We start from the raw sequence: 20,904 nt of genomic DNA on the forward strand, positions 1-20,904 counted from the left end.
AATTAATCAGCCGATTTATATATATATATATATATATATATATATATATATATATATATATATATTTGTAATAATGACAATTACAACAATACTGAATAAACACTTATTTTAACTTAATATAATACATCAATAAAATCAATTTAGTCTCAAATAAATAATGAAACATGTTCAATTTGGTTTAAATAATGCAAAAACAAAGTGTTGGAGAAGAAAGTAAAAGTGCAATATGTGCCATGTAAAAAAGCTAACGTTTAAGTTCCTTGCTCAGAACATGAGACCATATGAAAGCTGGTGGTTCCTTTTAACATTAGTCTTCAATATTCCCAGGTAAGAAGCTTTAGGTTGTAGTTATTATAGGACTATGTCTCTCTATACTATTTGTATTTCATATACCTTTGACAATTGGATGTTCTAATAGGTACTTTAGTATTGCCAGCCTAATCTCGGGAGTTGATAGGCTTGAAGTCATAAACAGTGCAATGCTTGAAGCACAGCGAAGAGCTGCTGGCAAATGCAGGAAAGTGCTGTTTGAATGAATGCTTACGAGCATGCTGCTGCCTACCATCGCTCAGTCAAACTGCTCTATCAAATCATAGACTTAATTATAATATAATAACACACAGAAATACGATCCTTAGGTCATTATTATGGTCAAATCCGGAAACTATTGTAACGACCCTGGGTTTATAAGTGCGGATATCGACTCTGCCGAACGAGCATGCTTTTGCGGCACAGTCGATAACGCGCTGGACTTCGGGCTAGAAGGTCGAGGGTTCGAGACCTGCTCCCTGCTGTTTCATTACACTATCATTTCGAAAACAAAACGTATATTCTTTCAATGAAATACAGAACCGTTCCGTTTTTTATCTAACGGGTGGCACCCATAAGTCTAAATATTGCTGTTACATTGCATAACCTTCAATGTTATGTCATAATTATGTAAAATTCTTGCAAATTAATTACGGTCTTTGTTAGGACTAAATGGTCTTCACACAGTTCGCAACAAGCCAGGTGGCCCAAACTGCTGCATATACCTTGACTCTGCTTGCACAGAACACAAGAGAAGTGACACAATTTCCCTAGTTAAGAGAAATTCATGTTAGCAGGCAATATTAACTAAATATGCAAGTTTAAAAATATATACTTGTGTATTGATTTTAAGAAAGGCATTGATGTTTATGGTTAGGCACACACTGGTGCAACGACAGTTCTTTTTTCGCGAATGCGCTTGCTAAATCACCCATTTGGCGAAGGTGGCTGTGATTCAATGATAAATTAACAGGCATCGCGTTAACTGTCCGTAAGTTTGACATGAAAACTAAGCATCTGTATAAAGCAAGTTCTGTGAATTGGGAAATTGAGAGGCCCTCCCAACAAAACCATATCCCACCCCAAAATGTTCAAAGTAAACTCCAAAAATGACCCACGCTGTGAGGATATCATCTACTCAACCAGCCGGTTGTAATTAAAACATTTATTTTCTCAATTAAAATCCATTTATCTGATGGTGACGGTATGCTCTGGGTGTTCGCCATTATTAATAAGTGTTAGGAGATGAATCCTCCATCAGCCGTAACAATCACAGTGTCGCATGGTGAATGCTGAGTAAGTACCTGGGCCTTCATTGAAATGCAGGGTAGCTGGCGATTACCAATGGAGAGAGGGATCATGGGCAACAGAATTGTACAGTCAAAACTAATTGAAATCAGACGTCCTTCATAGAAGACAAATGTCCAGACTCAATTTGAGTACAAAGTTATTATTTTTATGTAAAGATAAAGACCTAAGAGATCGAATACAGTGAAACCAAATACAGTTTACATACAGTTAGGTTGGAGTCATTAAAACTCATTTTTCAACCACTCCACAAATTTCTTGTTAACAAACTATAGTTTTGGCAAGTCGGTTAGGACATCTACTTTGTGCATGACACAAGTAATGTTTCCAACAATTGTTTACAGACAGATTATTTCACTTATTATTCACTTAATCACAATTCCAGTGGGTCAGAAGTTTACATACACTAAGTTGACTGTGCCTTTAAACAGCTTATAAAATTCCAGAAAATGATGTCATGGCTTTAGAATCTTCTGATAGGCTAATTGACATCATTTGAGTCAATTGTACCTGTGGATGTATTTCAAGGCCTACCTTCAAACTCACTGCCTCTTTGCTTGACATCATGGGAAAATCAAAAGAAATCAGCCAAGATCTCATTAAAAAAAATGTAGACCTCCACAAGTCTGGTTCATCCTTGGGAGCAATTTCCAAACACCTGAAGATACCACGTTCATCTGTACAAACAGTGGTACGCAAGTATAAACACCATAGGACCACGCAGCCGTCATACCGCTCAGGAAGGAGACGCGTTCTGTCTCCTAGAGATGAATGTACTTTGGTGCAAAGAGTGCAAATCAAGCCTAGATCAACAGCAAAGGATTTTTTGAAGATGCTGGAGGAAACAGGTACAAAAGTATATTTTTCCACAGTAAAACGAGTCCTATATCGACATGACCTGAAAGGACGCTCAGCAAGGAAGAAGCCACTACTCCAAAACCGCCATAAAAAAGCCAGACTAAGGTTTGGAACTGCACATGGGGGCAAAGATCATACTTTTTGGAGACATGTCCTCTGGTCTGATGAAACACAAATAGAACTGTATGGCCATAATGACCATCGTTATGTTTGGAGGAAAAAGGAGGAGGCTTGCAAGCCGAAGAACACCATCGAAACCTTCAAGCTGCATACTGGACCCTATTCCAACTAAACTACTGAAAGAGCTGCTTCCTGTGCTTGGCCCTCCTATGTTGAACATAATAAACGGCTCTCTATCCACCGGATGTGTACCAAACTCACTAAAAGTGGCAGTAATAAAGCCTTTCTTGAAAATGCCAAACCTTGACCCAGAAAATATTAAAAACTATCGGCCTACATCGAATCTCCCATTCCTCTCAAAAATGTTCGAAGAAGCTGTATCGCAGCAACTCACTGCCTTCCTGAAGACAAACAATGTATATGAAATGATTCAGTCTGGTTTTAGACCCCATCATAGCACAGAGACTGCACTTTTGAAGGTGGTAAATTACCTTTTAATGGCGTCAGACCGAGGCTCTGCTTCTGTCCTCGTGTTCCTAGACCTTAGTGCTGATTTTGGTACCATCAATCACCACATTCTTTTGGAGAGATTGGAAACCCAAATTGGTCTACACGGACAAGTTCTGGCCTGGTTTAGATCTTATCTGTCGGAAAGATGTCAGTTTGTCTTTGTGAATGGTTTGTCCTCTGACAAATCAACTGTACATTTTGGTGTTCCTCAAGGTTCCGTTTTGGGACCACTATTATTTTCACTATATATTTTACCTCTTGGGGATGTCATTCGAAAACATAATGTTAACTTTCACTGCTATGCGGATGACACACAACTGTACATTTCAATGAAACATAGTGAAGCCCCAAATTTGCCCTCGCTGGAAGCCTGTATTTCAGACATAAGGAAGTGGATGGCTGCAAACGTTCTACTTTTAAACTCGGACAAAACAGAGATGCTTGTTCTAGGTCCCAAGAAACAAAGAGATCTTCTGTTGAATCTGACAATTAATGTTGACGGTTGTACAGTCGTCTCAAATAAAACTGTGAAGGACCTCAGCGTTACTCTGGACCCTGATCTCTCTTTTAACGAACATATCAAGACTGTTTCAAGGTCAGCTATTTTCCATTTACGTAACACTGCAAAAATCTGACATTTTATGTCCAAAAATGATGCAGAAAAATGTATCTATGCTTTTGTTACTTTTAGGTTAGACTACTGCAATGCTCTACGTTCCGGCTAAACGAGTAAAGCACTAAATAAACTTCAGTTAGTGCTAAATACGGGTGCTAGAATCCTGACTTGAACCAAATAATTTGATCATATTACTCCAGTGCTAGCCTCCCTACACTGGCTTCCTGTTAAGGCAAGAGCTGATTTCAAGGTTTTACTGCTAACCTACAAAGCATTACATGGGCTTGCTCCTACCTATCTTTCCGCGTACGCTACGGCCTCCTAATTGTCCCTAGAATTTCTAAGCAAACAGCTGGAGGCAGAGCTTTCTCCTATAGAGCTCCATTTTTATGGAATGGTCTGCCTACCCATGAGAGACGCAGACTCGGTCTCAACTTTTAAGTCTTTATTGAAGACTCATCTCTTCAGTAGGTTCTATGATTGAGTGTAGTCTGGCCCAGAAGTGTGAAGGTGACCCTAACCCTCTGCCCCTAACCCTATTACAGGGGCCGAGTCACTGGCTTACTGGTGCTCTTCCATGCCGTCCCTAGGAGGGGTGCTTCACTTGAGTGGGTTGAGTCACTGACTTTGTCTTCCTGTCTGGGTTTGCGCCCCCCCTTGGGTTGTGCCGTGGCGGAGATCTTTGTGGGCTATACTCGGCCTTGTCTCAGGATGGTAAGTTGGTGGTTGAAGTTATCCCTCTAGTGGTGTGGGGGCTGTGCTTTGGCAAAGTGGGTGGGGTTATATCCTTCCTTTTTGGCCCTGTCCGGGGCTATCATCGGATGGGGCCACAGTGTCTCCTGACCCCTCCTGTCTCAGCCTCCAGTATTTATGCCGCAGTAGTTTATGTGTCGGGGGGCTAGGGTCAGTCTGTTATATCTGGAGTATGTCTCCTGTCTAATCCGGTGTCCTGTGTGAATTTAAGTATGCTCTCTCTAATTCTCTCTTTTTCTCTTTCTTTCTTTCTCTCTCTCGGAGGACCTGAGCCGTAGGACCATGCCTCAGGACTACCTGGCATGATGACTCCTTGTTGTCCACAGTCCACCTGGCCGTGCTTCTGCTCCAGTTTCAACTGTTCTGCCTGCGGCTATGGAACCCTGACCTGTTCACTGTGATTACTGTTATTTGACCATGCTGGCATTTATGAGCATTTGAACATCTTGGCCATGTTCTGTTATAATCTCCACCCGGCACACCCAGAAGAGGACAGGCCACCCCTCATAGCCTGGTTCCTCTCTAGGTTTCTTCCTAGGTTTTGTCCTTTCTAAGGAGTTTTTCCTTGCCACCGTGCTTCTACACCTGCATTGCTTGCTGTTTGGGGTTTTAGGCTGGATTTCTGTACAGCACTTTGATATATCAGCTGATGTAAGAAGGGCTATATAAATACATTTCATTTGATTTGATGTTACAGGTAGCCCATTTTCTCACATATCCAAAATGTTAATTTATTGCACTGTGCATCATGCCAACTCTTGTCTGGGGTAGAATCCTTGAACAGAATCGTGCAGAACAATCCTCCTCCATGTCATTATAACTATCAGTATGTTCCCTCCACCAGTACCCTGTGGTCAGTGCTGTGCCATCCACCACCCACTTCCAGATCTTCTCTTCAACTCATGTCAGTCAGACCAATACAGAATGTCTCCTTTTTCAATCTGTGGATAAAGACCTCTTCTCTCTGATGTTCATGACCACCAGATCTGCTCCTCTCCTCAGACAGTCCTGTCTGCTCTCCTCACAGATTTTCTTCCTACCAGAGATGAAGTACAAACATGACTTGTAATACCTCTATCCCTGTTGTACATGTTGTTCTACGACTGAGAGCATTGCTTAGAGATTGTGTCTCTCAACCCGGAGCTGGTCTCTCTCAACCTGGGGCTGATCTCTCTCAAACCGGAGGTGGTTCCTCGTAACTCGGGGCTGGTCTCTATTAACCCTCAGCTGGTCCCTCTCAACCCCGGAGCTGGCCTGTTTTCAAACGGGAGCTGGTCTATCTCAAACCAGAGGTGATCCCTCTCAACCAGGAACATGTCCCTATCAACCCTCAGCTGGCCCCTCTCAAACCAGGAGCTGATCCCTTTCTACCCTCATCTGACCCCTCTCATCCAGGAGCTTGTCCCTATCAACCCTCAGCTGGCCCCTCTCAACAAGAAGCTTGTCCCTAACAACCCTCAGCTGGCCCCTCTCGACCCGGAGCTGGTCCCTATCAACCCTCAGCTGGCCCCTCTCAACCAGGAGCTTGTCCCTATCAACCCTCAGCTGGCCCCTCTCAACCAGGGGCTTGTCCCTATCAACCCTCAGCTGGCCCCTCTCAACCAGGGTGCTTGTCCCTAACAACCCTCAGCTGGCCCCTCTCAACCAGGAGCTGGTCCCTATCAACCCTCAGCGGGCCCCTCTCAACCAGGAGCTGGTCCCTTTCAACCCTCAGCGGGCCCCTCTCAACCAGGAGCTGGCCCCTCTCAACCAGGAGCTGGCCCCTATCAACCCTCAGCTGGCCCCTCTCTTTTTTTACAATTTGTATTGTTTTTCTACTTCACAAACAACATAACACAAAAACACAAAAACAAGACACCCACTATACAAAACATACTCCAAGGTGATCAACACACAGTATATCCTCCACATTCCTACACAATGAAATGCTAGCACATACATTATCCCAAAATGTTGTCAGTTTGTCACAGGACCACAGCATATGGTGCTTTTTGCATCTCCACCAGAGATGTGACATTTCTTGGTGCATTACATGCATTCTGGCAGGAGTGTATTAATTCATTAATTATCTTAAATTACATTACTTTATGTTTTAGATTGTAGGAATGAGCATTTTCACAGATCTGTGACCAAGGTTCTCCTCAAGTTCTTCCTTTAAATCGGTTTCCCAGTTTTACCTTGGAGCAGTGTTTCCCAAACTCGGTCCTGGGGACTCCAATGGGTGCACGTTTTGGTTTTTGCCCTAGCGCTTCACAGCTGACTCAAATAATCAAAGCTTAAAAATGAGCTGATTATTTTAATCCGCTGTGTAGTGCTAGGGCAAAAACCAAAATGTGCACCCCTTGGGGTCCCCAGGACCGAGATTGGGAAACAGTGCTTTACAGGTTCTGAACCACCTGGTCGAGTTTCAGTCATCCCTTGACATAACTTGGCAATCATATTCTTTGGAGTAGCAGCAGCTTTCAGTATTTATTCTATGCTAGAGGCCTTAGGTTCATCCACATTTTGTTGAAGCGATTGACTAAGATTTCTGAGTTGTAAGAACATACAGAAATTGGCATTGAATAATCAAAATCTTTCTTGGAATTGATTGATTGACAGTAGAGATCCATCATAATGCACATGTTCAAAGTTTATGATGCCACTTTGGAACCAGGACTTAAAGTTGTTGTCATTAAACACGAGGTAAAGTGGGGTTATTCCAAATAGGGGTTCATGACGATATCGTTTATTTTCGCCTCGTCAATTGATGTACATTTTCCCAAATACAGATGGAATTGAGAATCATTGTATTGTCTGTTTTTTTCTTTAATGGCATGGACACGAAGTAGTGAATATATTTTAGATCATGAGGCATTACGTTTATGACTTTGATACTCCTCCATGCACAAGGATAGTCTGCTGTCCATTATTTAAGTGAACACAGTTGTGCAGCCCAGTAATACATCTTTATAACTAAACAAATTGTACTTTTTTTGTTTAACCTTTATTTAACTAGGTAAGAACAAATTCTTATTTACCATAAAATGCCTCCTGCGGGGATGGGTGCTGGGATTAAAAATAATTATATATATATATATATATATATATATATATATACACACAGTATATATAAAATATAGGACAAGTCACACATCACGACAAGAGAGACAACACAACACTACATAAAGAGAGACCAAAGACAACAACATAGCAGGGCAGCAACACATGACAACACAGCATGGTAACAACACAACATGACAACAACATGGTAGGAAAACAACACGGAAGCAGCACAAAACATGGTACAAACATTATTGGGCACAGACAACAACACAAAGGGCAAGAAGGTAGTGACAACAATACATCACGCAAAGCAGCCACAACTGTCAGTAAAAGAGTCCATGATTGAGTCTTTGAATGAAGTGATTGAGATATAACTGTCCAGTTTGAGTGTTTGTTGCAACTCGTTCCAGTTGCTAGCTGCAGCAAACTGAAAAGAGGAGCTACCCAGGGATATGTGTGCTCTGGGGACCTTTAACAGAATGTGACTGGCAGAACGAGTGTTGTATGTGGAGGATGAAGGCTGCAGTAGATATCTCAGATAGGGGGAGTGGAGCCTAAGAGGGTTTTATAAATAAGCATCAACGTGTGGGTCTTGCAACAGGTAAACAGAGATGACAAGTTTACAGAGGAGTATAGAATGCAGTGATGTATCCTATTTTTTAAATTTAAATAGGCAAGTCAGTTCAGAACAAATTCTTATTTACAATGATGGCGAAGGAACAATGGGTTAACTGCCTTGTTCAGGGACAGATCGACAGATTTTTACCTCGTTCGTTCAGGGATTTGATCTAGCAACCTTTCATTTACTGGCCCAATGCTCTCAGTTTTGCCGGGAAGCCAACTCTAGGAAGAGTCTTGGTGGCTCCAAACTTCTTCCATTTAAGAATGATGGAGGTCATTGTGTTCTTGGGGACCTTCAATAATGCAGACACTTTTTAGTACCCTTCCACAGATCTGTGCATCGACACAATCCTGTCTCAGAGCTCTATGGACAATTCCTTCCAAATCATGTCCAATCAATAAAATTTTCCACATGTGGACTACAATCAAGTTGTAGAAACATCTCAAGGATGACCAATGGAAATAGGATGCAACTGAACTCAATTCCGAGTCTCATAGCAAAGGGTCTGAGTAGTTATATAAATACGGTATTTGTGTTTTAGTTCTATTAAAACTTTGCAACAATTGCTAAGAAACGGTTTTCACTTTGTCATTATGGGGTATTGTGTGTAGATTTACTTAATCCATTTTAGAATGAGGTTGTAACGTAACAACATGTGGAAAAAGTCAAGGGTTCTGAATACTTTCCAAATGCACTGTAGACCAATTTCATTTATATAAATATTCAAGAGAACAGGTCCCAATACTTACCCCTGTGGTACACCTTTCGTAATATCCAGGAACCTTGACTTAACACCATCCGAAATCGCACATTGTGTCCTGTCTGACAGATAAGGAAAGGGAAAGGGAAAGGGGGGATACCTAGTAAGTTGTGCAACTGAATGCCTTCAACTGAAATGTGTCTTCCGCATTTAACCTAACGCCTTTGAATTGTCAAACAGTGTCAAAGAAATTGTAAAGGTCTATAAATAAGGCAGCACAATGATTTTTATGATCTAAGCAATTTAACACATCATCTAAAACAAGCGTAGCAGCTGAAACGGTGTTATGTCCAGGTCTAAAACCGGATTTGTGCACATTAAGAATAGAGTGAGAAGTTAAAAAGTTATTAGCTGACAGTTGGCCAGGGATTCTACAACTTTGGAAAGACAAGATAATTTGGGGATTTGATGGTAGTTATCTAAGTCAGAAGGATCTCCTCCTTTATGTAGGGGGAGGACATATTCCTCATTCCAGATCTTAGGGATAACACCAGAAACATTTAGGGATAACACCAGAAACAATTGTCAAATTAAAGAAATTGGTCAGCGGTTCTGCAATAAGTGGGGCAGAGAGCTGCACTAAGATTTTTTTAAGTCAATCTTTAGCAAAGCACTTAATGCATCATAGACATCAAAGAGGTCAAATGAAAATAAAGTCTATGAGTCTATTAGAAGTGGTGGAAAAAGTACCCAATTGTCATACTTGAGTAAATGTAAAGATACCTTAATAGAAAATGACTCAAGTAAAAGCGAAAGTTAACCAGTAAAATACTACTTGAGTAGTACTACTTGAGTAGAATCAATTCCCATTAGTGTCAAATCGGCATTATTACCAAGGCCCACATTTAGGACTAGATATTCAAATCGATTAGGGACAGAGGTGCTAATGGAAACAGAAACATTTAAGTTGCTTTTTATGTATATGGCGACATTCCCTCCTCTGCCAACTCTATTAGATCTAAAAACATTATAACCAGTCAGAGACACACCAGAGTCTGGTATAGACTTATTTAACAAAGAATCAGTTATAACCAGAATGTCTGCGTTGGTTTGAGAAGCCAGAGTAACAATAATATCTATTTTCGAAATCAAACTTCTAGCATTTATATCAATCAATCAAATGTATTTATAAAGCCCTTTTTACATCAGCTGATGTCACAAAGTGCTATACAGAAACCCATCCTAAAACCCCAAACAGCAAGCAATGCAGATGTAGAAGCACGGTGGCTAGGAAAAACTCCCTAGAAAGGCAGGAACCTAGGAAGAAACCTAGAGAGGAACCAGGCTCTGAGGGGTGGCCAGTCCTCTTCTGGCTGTGCTGGTGCTGGGCAAAAGGCTCCCTGTGTCATTCAAGATCTCATCCTCCACCTCAGCGTGTAGGGTCGACCAGCTCCGTTATTGCAATTCTTGTTAATTAAGATTGATTGTTTGAAGAAATAACAAAGACTCCTGATTGATTGGAATTTTCATGACACCAACGATTGTAACGCGATTCTGATCGAACCAAAAATGAATACATTGAGCCCCTGGCCTGAGAGGATGGAAGTTCAACATGTAGATAGATGTAGTATGTTAATGTTTACTAGCTGGCCTGGTGCAGCGTTGCCCATGAAAGGAAGTTCAGCTAGCAAGGAAGCCTTTTAGACAGGTGGCCTAGGACAACAAAAACTAAATGCATGTACTGTATGATAGAGTCATAGACCGTTTAGGCAACATGAAAGAGGATAATGGCATTAGCGTTTCTCTACAAGTAGGGTGAGTCAACATGTTTTTCTACTTGCACAAACCACACACACACACACACACACACACACACACACACACACACACACACACACACACACACACACACACACACACACGCACAAACACAGAAATCAGTACCATGGACAGCCAAATCATATTTAGCTTAAGTTAAATAGACTAAATGGTTTTTGGGAACTTTTAGTTGTCACTGTATTATACGAAGCGTAGGTGATTAGATGATGTTGAAATGGTGCTGGAATAGTGGAGGCAGCTCCTTTTTTCCATCCCATGTCTTCTTATCAACTTACTGTAAGTCTCCATGGTTCTAAGTCAATAGTTTAGTCATCCAAAAATGTTGGAAACATTACCTTGCTTGACCATGCTATAGGTCATGTAACTGTTTGTTACTGTCACACCAGCCTTCACTTTGGCTCCCCCTCCTGTCCAGCTCAGGCGTTCGGCGTCATTTTGCACTCTGGGTTTCGTCCCACTTTTATATACAGTATATATAGTGCTTTAATAAACTCAGTAGTTCTAAACCTGCGACTGCCTCCTGCCTACTCCTCTCTACACTTGTGACAGTTACATGCTATGTTGCTTTCCGGTTTTGTAATGAAACAAATGTGTAGCTGAATTTATTCTGCTACAGTGTCTTATTGTCTCAGCCTTAGGGCTATATCACGATGGCAAGGCATATGAACTAACAGGTTATAGAGCAATTTTCTATCATTGCCTGTGCAATTGCAAATTTTCTATCACTGTCTGTGATTTTATCTGACAGACTAAGTGCTTTAAAATCAGAGCTGTAGAATGTTTCTGGGACTTAACATACTGTATGTGTTACTAGCCACCAATGAACACGAAACTGTCTTACCAGGAAGACTATGAATAACAAGGTGTGTTAATGGCTGTTGATAAGTTTTACGTGCACGTCTTGTAAAAAGGTCTCAAAACTAAAGTGACATCTCACATTTTATTCTCAGCTGTCTTTTAATGCAGTTGAAGTCGGACGTTTACATACACTTAGGTTGGAGTCATTAAAACTTGTTTTTCAACCACTCCACAAATTTCTAGTTAACAAACAATAGTTTTGGCAAGTCCGTTAGGACATCTATTTTGTGCATGACACAAGTAATTTTTCCAACAATTGTTTACAGACAGATTATTTCACTTACAATTCACTGTATCACAATTCCAGTGGGTCAGAAGTTTACATACACTAAGTTGACTGTGCCTTTAAACAGCTTTTAAAACTTTGAAAATGATGTCATGGCTTTAGATTCTTCTGATAGGCTAATTGACATCATTTGAGTCAATTGGAGGTGTACCTGTGGATGTATTTCAAGGCCTACCTTCAAACGCAGTGCCTCTTTGCTTGACATCATGGGAAAATCAAAAGAAAATCAGCCAAGACCTCATAAAAAAAATTGTAGACCTCCACAAGTCTGGTTCATCTTTGGGAGCAATTTCCAAACGCCTGAAGGTACCATGTTCATCTGTACAAACAATAGTATACAAGTATAAACACCATGGGACCACACAGCCATCATACCGCTCAGGAAGGAGACGCGTTCTGTCTCCTAGAGATGAACGTACTTTCGGACGAGAAGTGCAAATCAATCCCAGACCAACAGCAAAGGACCTTGTGAAGATGCTGGAGGAAACAGGTACAAAAGTATCTATATCCACAGTAACACGAGTCCTATATACCGACATAACCTGAAAGTCCGCTCAGCAAGGAAGAAGCCACTGCTCCAAAACCGCCATAAAAAGCCAGACTACGGTTTTCAACTGCACATGGGGACAAAGATTGTACTTTTTGGAGAAAAATTGAACTGTTTGGCCATAATGACCATTGTTATGTTTGGAGGAAAAAGGGGGAGGCTTGCAAACCGAAGAATACCATCCCAACTTTGAAGTACGGGGGTGGCAGCATGTTGTGGGGGTGCTTTGCTGCAGGAGGGACTGGTGCACTTCACAAAATAGATGGCATCATGAGGTAGGAAAATTATGTGGATATGTTGAAGCAACATCTCAAAACATCAGTCAGGAAGTTAAAGCTTGGTCACAAATGGGTCTTCCAAATAAACAATGACCCCAAGCATACTTCCAAAGTAGTGGCAAAATGGCTTAAGGACAACAAATCAAGGTATTGGAATGGCCATCACAAAGCCCTGACCTCAAATCCTATAGAACATTAGTTGACAGAACTGAAAAAGCGTGTGCGAGCAAGGAGGCCTACAAACCTTCCTCTGTTACACCATCTCTGTCAGGAGGAATGGGCCAATATTCACCCAACTTATTGTGGGAAGTTTGTGCAAGGCTACCCGAAACGTTTGACCCAAGTTAAACAATTTACAGGCAATGCTACCAAATACTAATTGAGTGTATGTAAACTTCTGACCCACTGGGAATGTGATGAAAGAAATAAAAGCTGAAAAAAATAATTCTCTCTCTTATTCTGACATTTCACATTCTTAAAGTGGTGATCCTAACTGACCTAATACAGGGAATTTTTACTAGGATTAAATGTCAGAATTGTGAAAAACTGAGTTTAAATGTATTTGGCTAAGGTGTTTATAAACTTCTGACTTCAACTGTATCTGTTTACTCTTTCCTTTGTGATAGTGTTTGTACTATTTGTAACACTTCATTTGAAATAAAGACACTGAATATTTACTGAACTAGACTATTGAGGAACTTTATTCTATTGTAGAAAAGGATTAGGAAGTTGAAGTCAGATGTATTGACTGTAAAGAGAGGGTGTGCTGAGAACGGAGATGTCCACTACTTACTAGTTAACATTTTTGAAGCAGTTTTTTTTAAAGAAAGGTGTCCAGACTCAATTTGTGTGAAAACATTTATTGAAATATTTTTATTTTTAAGATGTCTCTCCAAGAGATATGTAAGTGTTTCCAAATACATACAACTTAAGAAAATCATTCTAAATGAAAAGGAAAACTTAAGCATTGGTATGTTAAACTGGAAATTAAAGTGACAGAGGCATAATTTGCTGAATTAGCTATTTTGGTTATAGTTTAGTTACAGTTAGGCCATTTTCTCACATATCCAAATATCTCACATGCCAGCTGTTGTCTGTGGTAGAAAGATCGGACCATCGCCCAGCACAATCCTCCTCTATTCCGTTCTGATTATTAGGCTGTCCCCTGCCCCAGTACCCTGTGGTCAGTGCTGTGCTGTCCACCCACTTCCAGATCCCCACTTCAACTCTGTCTGTCAGACCAATCCAGAATGTCTCCTTGTTCAATCCATTGATAAATACATATTTCTCTCTGCTGTTTATGACCACCAGATCTGCTCCTCTCCTCAGACAGTCCTCTCTGCTCCCCTCCTAGGTTTTCATCTCAGTAGAGATGAAGTAAAAACTGGACTTGTAATACCTCCATCTCTGTTGTGTGTGTTGTTCTACCACAGAGACCTTTGCTTGAAAATTATCTCTTTCAACCCAGAGTTGGTCCCTCTCTTTAGTCATGGCATTGTACCTGGTCCTGAATTGGTCTTGTTCAGCTGAGGAGTTGGTTTTACAAACTAAGATGTTCTCTTCAAAACTGCCCATCTCTTTGTTATAATAGCCAGACAGGCTTATGATCCCAGCCATTAGGAGAACACACAGCAGCCCCAGACACACTGCAGCATCTCTGGTGGATCTCCTCTCTGAGCTCTCGGTACCTTGGTTTGTAGGCAGTGGTCTACTCTTTGGGGTGACATCCTTTATCTTGCTTTCCGAAGTAATGAGAATTGTTAGTGTCTATATTGGTATCAAGATCATCAGCCCCGTCTGCTGCCCGATCATTCTCATGATTAAAAATAGCATTGGAGTAAATTTCATTAGACATCGCCATTTTCTTTCACTGTCTGTGATTTTATCTGACAGGCTTGCTGCTTTATTTCCAGAGATGTATAGCATTTCTTCATACTAACCACCAATGGACAGGAAACTGTCATACCAATAAGACTATAAATAACCATGCGTATGGTTGGCTGTTGGTCATGATGTCAGATAGTCTCCAAACAGAAGTTGTAACGCCCTAGCCATAGAGGGGTTTTTGATCTTTATTTTGGTTAGGCCAGGGTGTTAGATTGGGTGGGCGTTCTATGTTCCTTTTTCTATGTTTTTGTAATTCTTTTGTTTTGGGCCATGTGTGGCTCCCAATCAGGCACAGCTGACGTTCGTTGTTGCTGATTGGGGGTCACACATAAGGAGCATGTTTTTGTGGGTAATTGTTTCTGTTCAGTGTGTTTCCTGACAGGACTGTTTCTGGTCGTTTTTGTTTCGTTTTTGTAAAGTGTTCTCTTTTTTGAATTAAAATTCTAATGATGAACACATCCTCTGCTGCACCTTGGTCTAATTCTGACGACGGCCGTTACAGAAGTGGGACTTTCTTCACTGTTGTCTTTTAATATCTGGTTCCTTTTTGCTTTCTGATACTGTTGTACTTAATGTAACACTTCATTTGAAATTAAGAAATGGTATTCTGTTGTAGTAATGGACTTAGATGTTGTCAATGCATGTGCTCTTGTAATTCATTGCTGTATGATTGTCTTGCTCCCTCCATAGTTATTTTTAAAGCTTCAAAATAACTGACAGTAGGCCAAGTCAGTTGTCTCTATAACAGCATTTGTCATTGATCTAGTTTATATTTCAGTTGTTGATATCACTTCATCCACTTTAACTATCATAAATTATCCTTAAGTTTGATTTACTCAACTTTGGCTTCAGTGGGGGTGGCAGGTAACCTCGAAGTTAGAGCGTTCGGACAGTAACCAAAAGGTGGCTGGTTTGAATCCCATAGCCGACAAGGTGAAAAATCTGCCGCTGTGTCCTTGAGCAAAGCACTTAACCCATTCCCTGCTGGTGTCTTAGGGGGAGTTGGGATATGCAAGAAATACATTTGCATTGCACACTTGTATACCTGGAAAAAAATAAGCAACCCTGAAATTATTATTATTATTACATGAAAAAATGACCCAAGATATGAGGACATCATCTACTGAACCAGCCGGTTGTAATTAAAACATTTCTCTACTCAATTAAAATCCATTCATCTGATGGTGACAGTATGCTCCGGGCGTTCGCCACTATTAATAAGTGTTAGGAGATGAATCCTCCATCAGCCGTAACAATCACAGTGTCGCATGGTGAATGTTGAGTAAGTACCTGGGCCTTCATTGAAATGCAGGGTAGCTGGCGATTACCAATGGAGAGAGGGATCATGGGCAACAGAATTGTACAGTCAAAACTAATTGAAATCAGACGTCCTTCAGAGAAGTCAAATGTCCAGACTCAATTTGTGTACAACGTTTTTTTTTTATGGAAAGATTAAGATCTAAGAGATCAAATACAGTGAAAACAAATACTTAAAACATAATAAATTCATATGAATTGTAAAGGAAAACATTAACATTGCTACTGTAATATTGTACTGTGACAGAGCCATACTTTAATGTATTGGTTTATTTTGGTTACAGTTATGTTACAGGTAGCCCATTTTCTCACATATCCAAATGTCAATTTATTGCACTGTGCATCATGCCAACTCTTGTCTGGGGTAGAATCCTTGAACAGAATCGTACAGAACAATCCTCCTCCATGTCATTATAACTATCAGTCTGTGCCCTCCACCAGTACCCTGTGGTCAGTGCTGTGCCATCCACCACCCACTTCCAGATCTTCTCTTGTCAGTCAGACCAATACAGAATGTCTCCTTTTTCAATCTGTGTACAAATATGACTTGTAATACCTCCATCCCTGTTGTACATGTTGTACCACCAAAAGCTTTGATCAGAGATTGTGTCTCTCAACCCGGAGCTGGTCTCTCTCAACCCGGAGGTGGTCCCTCTCGACCCAAAGCTGGTCTCTCTCAAACCGGAGGTGGTCCCTTGTAGTCCGGGGCTGGTCTCTCTCAGCCCGGATCTGGCCTCTCTCAAACCAGAGGTGGTCCCTCTCAACCTGGCGCTGATCTGTTTTAAACCCAGAGCTGGTCTATCTCAAACAAGAGGTGGCCCCTCTCAACCAGAAGCTTGTCCCTTTCAACCCTCAGCTGTCCCCTCTCAACCAGGAGCTGGTCCCAATCAACCCTCAATGGCCCCTCTCAACCAGGAGCTGGTCCCAATCAACTCTCAGTTGGCCCCTCTCAACCAGGAGCTGGTCCCTTTCAACCCTCAGCTGGCCCCTCTCAACCAGGAGCTGGTCCCTATCAACTCTCAGCTGGCCCCTCTCAACCAGGAGCTGGTCCCTTTCAACCCTCAGCTGGCCCCTCTCAACCAGGAGCTGGTCCCTATCAACTCTCAGCTGGCCCCTCTCAACCAGGAGCTATTCCCTATCAACTCTCAGCTGGCCCCTCTCAACCCGGAGCTGGTCCCTATCAACCCTCAGCTGGCCACTCTCAACCAGGAGCTGGTCCCTATCAACCCTCAGCTGGCCCCTCTCAACCAGGAGCTGGCCCCTATCAACCCTCAGCTGGCCCCTCTCAACCAGGAGCTGGTCCCTTTCAACCCTCAGCAGGCCCCTCTCAACCAGGAGCTGGCCCCTCTCAACCAGGAGCTGGCCCCTATCAACCCTCAGCTGGCCCCTCTCTTTTTTTACAATTTGTATTGTTTTTCTACTTCACAAACAACATAACACAATAACACAAAACAAGACACCCACTATACAACACATACTCCAAGGTGATCAAAATACAGTATGTCCTCCAAATTCCTAGACACAATGAAATGATAGCACATACGTTATCCCAAAATGTTGTCAGTTTGTCACAGGACCACAGCATATGGTGCTTTTTGCATCTCCACCAGAGATGTGACATTTCTGGGTGCATTACATGCATTCTGGCAGGAGTGTAGTAACTCATGAATTATCTTAAATTACATGACTTTATGTTTTAGATTGTAGGAATGAGCATTTTCACAGATCTGTGACCATGATTCTCCTCAAGTTCTTCCTTTATATCGGTTTCCCAGTTTTACCTTGGAGCAGTGTTTCCCAAACTCGGTCCTGGGGACCCCAATGGGTGCACGTTTTGGTTTTTTCCTTAACGCTTCACAGCTGATTCAAATAATCAAAGCTTAAAAATGAGCTGATTATTTTAATCTGCTGTGTAGTGCTAGGGCAAAAACCAAAATGTGCACCCCTTGGGGTCCCCAGGACCGAGATTGGGAAACAGTGCTTTACAGGTTCTGAACGATCTGGTCGAGTTTCAGTCATCCCTTGACATAACTTGGCAATCATCTACTTTAGCAGCTTCTTTCAGTATTTCTTCTATGCTAGATGCCTTAGGTTCATCCACATTTTGTTGAAGCGATTGACTAAGATTTCTGAGTTGTAAGAACATATAGAAATTGGCATTGAATAATCAAAATCTTTCTAGGAATTGATTGACAGTAGAGATCCATCATAATGCACATGTTCAAAATGTATGATGCCACTTTGGAACCAGGACTTAAAGTTGTTGTCATTAAACACGAGGTAAAGTGGGGTTATTCCAAATAGGGGTTCATGACGATATCGTTTATTTTCGCCTCGTCAATTGATGTACATTTTCCCAAATACAGATGGAATTGAGAATCATTGTATTGTCTGTTTTTTTCTTTAATGGCATGGACACGAAGTAGTGAATATATTTTAGATCATGAGGCATTACGTTTATGACTTTGATACTCCTCCATGCACAAGGATAGTCTGCTGTCCATTATTTAAGTGAACACAGTTGTGCAGCCCAGTAACACATCTTTATATTTATCTTTAGTATTTTTTTTATTGAACCTTTATTTAACTAGGCAAGTCAGTTAGGAACAAATTCTTATTTACAATGACGACATACCAAAGGCAAAAAGCCTCCTGCGGGGACAGGGGCTGGGATTTAAATATACTGCTCAAAAAAATAAAGGGAACACTTAAACAACACATCCTAGATCTGAATGAAAGAAATAATCTTATTAAATACTTTTTTCTTTACATAGTTGAATGTGCTGACAACAAAATCACACAAAAATAATCAATGGAAATCCAATTTATCAACCCATGGAGGTCTGGATTTGGAGTCATACTCAAAATTAAAGTGAAAAACCACACTACAGGCTGATCCAACTTTGATGTAATGTTCTTAAAACAAGTCAAAATGAGACTCAGTAGTGTGTGTGGCCTCCACGTGTCTGTATGACCTCCCTACAACGCCTGGGCATGCTCCTGATGAGGTGGCAGATGGTCTCCTGAGGGATCTCCTCCCAGACCTGGACTAAAGCATCAGCCAACTCCTGGACAGTCTGTGGTGCAACGTGGCGTTGGTGGATGGAGCGAGACATGATGTCCCAGATGTGCTCAATTGGATTCAGGTCTGGGGAACGGGCGGGCCAGTCCATAGCATCAATGCCTTCCTCTTGCAGGAACTGCTGACACACTCCAGCCACATGAGGTCTAGCATTGTCTTGCATTAGGAGGAACCCAGGGCCAACCGCACCAGCATATGGTCTCCCAAGGGGTCTGAGGATCTCATCTCGGTACCTAATGGTAGTCAGGCTACCTCTGGCAAGCACATGGAGGGCTGTGCGGCCCCCCAAAGAAATGTCACCCCACACCATGACTGACCCACCGCCAAACCGGTCATGCTGGAGGATGTTACAGGGGGTGTCTTATTGGGGGTGTCTTGCTAATTGCCTATAAATTTCCACCTGATGTCTATTCCATTTGCACAACAGCATGTTCAATTTATTGTCAATTAGTGTTGCTTCCTAGGTGGACAGTCTGATTTCACAGAAGTGTGATTGACTTGGAGTTACATTGTGTTGTTTAAGTGTTCCCTTTATTTTTTTGAGCAGTGTGTGTATATAAAATATAGGACAAAACACACATCACGACAAGAGAGACAACACAACACTACATAAAGAGAGAACTAAGACAACAACAAAGCAAGGCAGCAACACATGACATCACAAAATGGTAGAAACAAAACATGACAACATGGTAGCAACCCAACATGGTAGCAGCACAAAACATGGTATAAACATTATTGGGCACAGACAACAGCACAAAGGGCAAGATGGTAGAGACAACAATACATCATGCAAAGCAGCCACAGCTATCAGTAAGAGTGTCCATGATTGAGTCTTTGAATGAAGAGATTGAGATAAAACTGTCCAGTTTGAGTGTTTGTTGCAGCTCATTCCAGTCGCTAGGGTTGCCTTCCAGAGAGACATCAGAGACTGTAACGTTCTTTGTTTCACGGAAACATGGCTCACTCGAGACACGCTATCGGAGTCGGTACAGCCACCTGGTTTCTTCACGCATCGCGCCGACAGAAACAAGAATCTCTCTTGAAAGAACAAGGACGGGGGTGTACAGTGAGGGAAAAAAGTATTTGATCCCCTGCTGATTTTGTACGTTTGCCCATTGACAAAGAAATGATCAGTCTATAATTTTAATGGTAGGTTTATTTGAACAGTGAAAGACAGAATAACAACAAAAAAATCCAGAAAAACGCATGTCAAAAATGTTATAAATTGATTTGCATTATAATGAGGGAAATAAGTATTTGACCCCCTCTGCAAAACATGACTTAGTACTTGGTGGCAAAACCCTTGTTAGCAATCACAGAGGTCAGACGTTTCTTGTAGTTGGCCACCAGGTTTGCACACATCTCAGGAGGGATTTTGTCCCACTCCTCTTTGCAGATCTTCTCCAAGTCATTAAGGTTTCGAGGCTGACGTTTGGCAACTCGAACCTTCAGCTCCCTCCACAGATTTTCTATGGGATTAAGGTCTGGAGACTGGCTAGGCCACTCCAGCCACTTTCACCCAGTTGTCCTCTGAATCATTCAGATGTTCATTGGCAAACTTCAGACGGGCATGTATATGTGCTTTCTTGAGCAGGGGGACCTTGCGGGCGCTGCAGGATTTCAGTCCTTCACGGCGTAGTGTGTTACCAATTGTTTTCTTGGTGACTATGGTCCCAGCTGCCTTGAGATCATTGACAAGATCCTCCCGTGTAGTTCTGGGCTGATTCCTCACCGTTCTCATGATCATTGCAACTCCACGATGTGAGATCTTGCATGTAGCCCCAGGCCGAGAGAGATTGACAGTTCTTTTGTGTTTCTTCCATTTGCGAATAATCGCACCAACTGTTGTCACCTTCTCACCAAGCTGCTTGGCGATGGTCTTGTAGCCCATTCCAGCCTTGTGTAGGTCTACAATCTTGTCCCTGACATCCTTGGAGAGCTCTTTGGTCTTGGCCATGGCGGAGAG

The 20,904-nt window shown here is 41.8% G+C and overlaps 1 pseudogene; it reads right to left on the bottom strand.

Moving 5' to 3' along the window:
• Positions 1–13,708: 13,708 nt before the first annotated feature.
• LOC123729657 (C-type lectin domain family 4 member F-like) lies at positions 13,709–16,415 on the bottom strand (annotated as a pseudogene).
• Positions 16,416–20,904: the final 4,489 nt, after the last annotated feature.

This window comes from Salmo salar, chromosome ssa22, assembly GCF_905237065.1.
Source record: "Salmo salar chromosome ssa22, Ssal_v3.1, whole genome shotgun sequence".
Lineage (NCBI taxonomy): Eukaryota > Metazoa > Chordata > Actinopteri > Salmoniformes > Salmonidae > Salmo > Salmo salar.